The following is a 6,762-nucleotide window of genomic DNA, read 5'->3' as shown; positions in this document are numbered from 1 at the left end:
GCAGGCCGAGGACACGTCCAGCCACCTTGCCCGGCGACGAGGCTGCCGTGAGGGGCCTTGCTCTGCGCCACGGTGGGTACCTGGGAATGGAAGTTTGGAAACTGCAATCACATTTTCCCATAATGTGCCACGATTGCTTAGAAACTGCCTTCCTCAGCTGCCAGGGATCAGTGGCTCCTGACACAATGACTTCATTTTTTCATTCCATATTTTTCTTATTGGCATATAATTGCTCTACAATGTTGCGTTAGTTTCTGCCGTACAACAAAGTGAATCAGCTGTTTGTATACATATATCCCCTCCCTCGTGGGCCTCCCTCCCACGTTGACTTTAAATCTCTCTGTTCCCTGTCAGTTAGCCAGTTGAACTTTCTACGGTGGCACCGATGAAGGTCGCCATTCAGCGCCAGACCCAGGTCCCGCGGGAGGGATTTCGTTGCCGTGGAGATGGAATCTGGGCTTGGCGCTGCTGGCTCGGCCGCTGGGTGTTCCTGTGAGTCATCACAGCCCAGCACAGAGCAGGAGGACATCCCTGTGGACCCCAAACCTTTCCTTCCCCAACTTGATCCAGACCATGACTTCTGCTGGCCAGCTCTTTACCCTTGGTACTTGCTACATGCCACCAAAACCTGGAGCCCCGGGAGCCCACAGCCAAGCCCACAGGAGCCAACCTTTGGCCTCCTTGGATCTCAGCCACACCCCAAAGACCCAGAGAAAAGTGACTCAGGTTGGACACAGCGGCTCCAAATGACCTCAAGTGACTCAAAACAGAATGAAGTTGACACCCAGTGTTTTCACTTACCAACTCGCTTTGTCATTTATCCGGCAGTGACTGCCATCATTTCCCAGCAGATTTATCCAGCTATTTAAATGTGGGCTGGCTGGCTAAAATCCTCTCACTCTGGCTGCGTGTCAGGATCAGTCACCTGGGGGAGCTTTGGCAATCACTGAAGCCTCGGGCCTCCTGCAGAGATTTAATGGGGCCAGGGTGGAATCCTGTACATCTGTGTGTTTCCAGAACTTTCCAGGTGATTCGAATGTGCAGCCAGGTTTGAAACCCATGACTCTAACATTTGATTCTGCTGGGGAGAAGGATGCTAAACTGACATACTATTTCCACCGCCAACACGGCCGTGAGCACATCTGCAGCCTGACTCATGCCCTTGGCTGGTGGGCCTCTGGTGTGAACTGAGCTATGCTCATTTCTGACCCATAATTCTTTTTTTTTTTTTTTGGGCCGCACAGCATCGCGTGTGGGATCCTAGTTCCCCAACCAGGGATCGAACCCGTGCCCCCTGCCGTGGACGCGCAGAGTCTTAACCACTGGACCGTCAGGGAAGTCCCCCATAATTGTCTCTGTATCCAATTCTTTCTCCTTCAGTTTTCAAAATGTTTAAGTTTCTGCTTCATTCTCTGGACTGTGAGTTGAGAGTCTCATTCTAAAGAACACTTCTGAAGGCAAATTATTACGTTACACAAAATCTAGTTATGGGAAAGTAGGCTGAGAAGGAAACAAGAAACGTCATCTTATTGTTCTTAGACAGTTATGGATCCTTTACCTACACTCTGTTTTGTTTTGCTTATATGTTTTTCTTACATCAACACTTTGTTATAAATCTTTTGTTTGTCTGTCTTAGCTTTTTAATTTTAGAGACTTTTGAACATACACCAAAGTAGACAGAATGCTATGATGAGCTATCACACACCTGTCAAACCCCAGCAACGTCCAAACTGGCCCCATCCCCCAACTCAACAATTTAGCCCATCTTCTATTATTCTGAAGCAAATCCCAGATATCATACTATTTCATCTGTAAAACTCTTAGTAAATCACTCAGAAAGAACTCTTTTTGTAACATAACCAGTAATTCCTGGTGTTCGAATTCCCCAATTGTCTCAAAATTGTCATAAATGGATTTTTAGAAAAACAGTTTGAATTGGGGTTTAAATAAGGTTCACCTGTTGAAATTGGCTGCTATAACTTTTGTTTTAATCTATAGGTTACTCCTGTCTTTTTTTTTTCTCTCTCTCAATTTGTTTGTTGAAGACACTGGGTTGTTTATTCTGTAGATTTGTCCACAATCTAGATTTTGCTGATAACCTTCCTATGGTGTAATTTTACAGAATCTCTGTCCCTATTTTTCCTGTAAATTGGTACTTGGATCCAGAGCTTAATCATATTCAGGTCTGGTTTCAGTGGTGGGATATTCTTCCAACAGGAGGCACGTGATGTCTGTTTGTCTCTTTCCCTGATATTAGATGCTGCAGGTGGTCAATGCCTGAATCTTTTGAAATATCACTCTTTCAAAATAGTCATATCTGATTCTATCATTTTCTCCTTCATAGAAGTATTCCTACTTATAAATAAAGGAGGAATAATAGAATCAGATATTACTGTTTATCTACTGTTTGACACCCAGGATAATTGCTTGATTTCCTCCCTTTATTTACCATTTTCAAAACAATGAATTGCTTTCTTACCATCCTCCAACAGTGAATAATCAGAGTTTAGTTTAGTTTTATTTATTTATTTTTTTTGCGGTATGCGGGCCTCCCACTGTTGTGGCCTCTCCCGTTGCGGAGCACAGGCTCCGGACGTGCAGGCTCAGTGGCCATGGCTCACGGGCCCAGCCGCTCCGCGGCATGTGGGATCTTCCCGGACCGGGGCACGAACCCGTGTCCCCTGCATCGGCAGGCAGACTCTCAACCACTGCGCCACCAGGAAAGCCCTTTGTTTAGTTTATAGTATTACTATGAATTCATGGATTTTTAACACATTTGATGTGTTTCATTCAATTCGTTGCAGTTAATATTCTTACTGATGCTCAAGGGGCCCCATTTTGATCAGCGGGACTCTCTTCCAGTTGGTTCCTGAATCTTTTAAACATGACTTGAGAAGACTTGTACATTTTCTGCTTAGACCTAGAATCAGCCATTTCTCCCAAAGCTCTGATGCCTTTTGGTGAGAAATGGTATTTGGAGACCTCACTTTGGACGTGCAAAGTTGACATATTTTTTTATCTGACCAAAGTGTCCCCAGATTTCAGTTTCAGTTTCTCTATCCTGGTCTTAGAGTTAGAGTAGGTATTGGCTTTAGTTCTGAGGCCACTAGCACTGAATCCACAAATGTTGATGAGCACTAGGTGGGGAGAGGCAAAGACAGTCATAAGGTGTAGGCAGCAGGTGGAGGGGGAGGCAGGTGGGGGAAGCCTTCTAGACCAGTGGTCCCCAACCTTTTTGGCACCAGGGACCAGTTTCATGGAAGACAATTTTTCCACAGCCGGGGCGGGGTGTTGGGGACCCCTGTTCTAGAGCAGTGTTTCTCAAACCTTAATGTGCGTGTGAATTACCTGGCCATCTTGTTGAATGGCAGAGTCTGATTTAGCAGGCCCGTGGGGCATGAAACGTTGCACATCTAAAAAGCCTCTGAGGGATACAGGGATGCTTGTCCACGGCTGCACTCTGAGTGGCCAGGCTCTACAAGCAATAAGCAGTAAGCGGGGTTATCAGCACTAAATGCTAAAGGAGCTCAGAGCAGGGGTGAGGGAGCCATCATAGAGGAGGTGGCATTTTTGCTGTGACTTTTTTTAAAAATCAGGAACCACAGCAACAAAGAAGTGGCATCTTCACTTTTAAACTTAAAAATATTACTATTAAGGTATAACATTTATGGATCAAAGGGAACAAATCATAAGTGTACCGCTTGATCCAGTTTTTGAGATAAAATTCACACACCATAAAATTCACCCCTTTAAAGTATACACTTCAGTCATCTTTCATACAGTCACAGAGTTGTATTGCCAGTAATTCCAGAACATTCCCATCATACCCCAAAAGAAATCCTATATCCATTAGCACTCATTCTCCACTTCCCCCTCCCCCAGACCCCAGCAATCACTAATCTACAATATTTTCTATCTTGGTGGATTTGCCTGTTCTGGACTTTTCATATTAATAAAATCATACTATTATATATATATAGTCTTTTGTGACTGGCTTCTTTCACTAAGCATAATGTTTTCAAGGACCATTCATGCTGTAGCATGTATCAGTACATCATTCCTTTTTATGGTTGAGTAATATACCATGGTATGGATGGATCACATTTCGTTTGTCATTCATCACCAGCTGAAAGACATTTGGGTTATTTCTCCCTTTTAGCTGTTATGAATAATGCTGCTATAAACACTCACGCACACATTTTCTGTGTGGCATATACTTTTGATTCTTTGGGGTGTATACCTAGGAGTGGAACTTCTGGGTCATAATGGTAACTCCATTAAATTTTTGAGGAACTGCCAAACTGTCTTCCAAAGCCGCTGCACCATCTAACATCTGCAGTTTGATGAATAAATTTTTATACATAGCACACACCCATATCGCCACCACCCAGATTAAGAAATAGGATGTTATCAGCACTCTAGAACCCTCCCCTGAACCTCTAGCTTGACCTCTGTCACCATTGATGGCTGGGACTTTGAGAGGTAGAACTGGGGGAACATTTCCACAATGAACCAGGCAGGGCTTTAAATCCAGCTTTAAATCCTTCCATGTGGACAGGTACGCAGCTTTTCCTGTTGTACCGAGGCCTGGTGAGCAAAGAGGTTTCCTCCCTCCTCACCTCACTTCCTGCACAGCCAGTGGACCCTTTCAGAGGAATAACAAGTGGCAGGTTGGGGATCCTCTGGGAGCCTCGGGAGCGGCTGAAGTGAGAAAGCAATGTGCCTGATGCCCAAGATTCATTCTGAAGGACGACTTCAGCCTGAAGCACCCTTGTTAAGCCTGCTGTGTGGCCCATGGCTGCAATGGAGGAGTCTGCCTTTGCAATGGTCCTGTCGCCAACCTCCCTGCCCCTTTACTGTCCCCTTACCTCCCACCAGCAGGCCTTTTAGGAAAGACCCAGCCCTTCAGACCCCAGCCTGCCCATAGCCGCCGAGGCAGGACTTTCTGAGCAGGTCTCCGGCCATCAGGGAACCGTGCAGGGCAGCGGGCAGCACAGCCTTCTGTTCCGCGGCCAGAATCTGCAGAGGGTGCTCGGCCAAGCGGTGCTCCCGGGAGGTGGCCCTTGCAGAGGCAGGCCTGGTGCTGCCACAGGGAGGCCCCGGCCCCGGGAGGCCCTTTCTCCTACCTCAGTGGTTCTCCTGCGTCTAGCCCTGCAGTCCATCCTTTTCCCCTAAACTGACCTTCTCCCTCTGGCCTTATCCCAGCACACACAGGGAATCACACACACACACACACACACACACACACACACACACACACACACACACACTCAAAACTGCTCAGAGAGATTAATCTCTGACCTGCAAATCTTTTATTGCCAATGACCTTTCCATAGTAGCACCCACCCCCCGCCCTGGAAGTCACTCCTGCCAGCTCCTCCAAGAGACTGTGTGAGACACCCATTGGCAGGTGCTCTGGCCTTTCTCTCAAAATACCACCCCCGACACAAACAGCCTGAAATTGTCACGTCCCTCCAGCCCACTGTCTGGGAATCTATCACTCAGAGGTGAATTTGGGTAATCTTGAAAAGATACACATGTCCCTGGGAGGATCAATCTGCCATATATCAGGATACGTTAGCTTAATGGATTACTCAGCTGCCAACACGGAGCTGAGAAGGGCAGCTGCAGGCCTGGGGGTGTGGACGGGGAGTGGAGGGTTAGAAAACTCTGGAGCTTGTCCTCCACGACAGGGAGGAGCTCTGGGAGTGCCCCATGCAGTCTGAGGCTCTGGAGAGATTAAGTTCCAAGTCAGGGTCTAGAAAGGAAAATGGGAGGAAGCCAAAACAAACTTTTTAAGGTTCTATATTTTATATGCACCAGGCAGGGGTTGGAAGCCAAACGGCCTTCCTCTTCCCCGGGGTTCCCTTGCTCTCCTCGTCTCTCCTCTTTCTTCTCTTCCCACACTTTCTTTCCTCTCCTCCACACTGCCCTTCCCCTATTTCTTTCCTCTGACCCTCGAACAGAAAATAATCTCATTAGTTCTATCTTCTCTATATTAAAGATTTGAAAGTCTTTAGGGGGCTAGCCTTAGAATCTAACTATTGTTATGGCACCACTTTTTGGGAAAATTGCATGGTCTAGCCCTGTGCCTGGCTCAGCAGGTGCTCGACCAATGCTGGTTAAGTAAATAAGGGAGTAAAGGAAAGTCACTTCATTGTGAATCCCTAATGCTAGACTGGGTGGTGGCCTTTTGGAACCGATCCCTACGTGGGTGACCACTGGCTTGCCGGTGGGCACAGATCAAGAGGCGTCAGGTGTCCCGGGCTCCCACAAGATTCCAAAGATGAAGCCAGCGTGGGACCCAGGACCCAGACCCCTAATTCTGTGTGATTTCCTTCCTTGTGTCTTTGCAGCTTTACCTTCTGGAGAGGTCAGTGGGGTAGGGACTGATGGGGTCACAGTGCCCTCTGCTGGTCCGTTTTCATAGTCGGTTTTTACACACTTGGGTTTACATTTATGTTTACTCTTGTTTTGAATGGGCTTGGGAGAGGCTGGAAGCGTGGGTTTCTGGTTTTATTCCAGGCCCACTCTTCATGAATGTCAAGACTGAAGGTGGCGCTCAGTGATAAAAATAGATGTCAGGGTGGGCTCCCAGGCATTAATAATTTAAGACAGTAGGTTTTGTTTTAACAAACTTCCTGGCCCGAGTGCCTAAGTGTCAGGTGGAACTAGCTTCTGCTCCAGTCTCAGTGCTGCATCTCTGATGCCAGTGGGTTCTCTCACATGCTTTTTTTTTTTTTTTTTTTTTTTTTGTACGGG

This window comes from Physeter macrocephalus, chromosome 4 (assembly GCF_002837175.3).
Source record: "Physeter macrocephalus isolate SW-GA chromosome 4, ASM283717v5, whole genome shotgun sequence".
NCBI lineage: Eukaryota > Metazoa > Chordata > Mammalia > Artiodactyla > Physeteridae > Physeter > Physeter macrocephalus.
The sequence above is the reverse complement of the archived record's forward strand: the minus strand, read 5'-3'. Positions refer to the sequence as shown.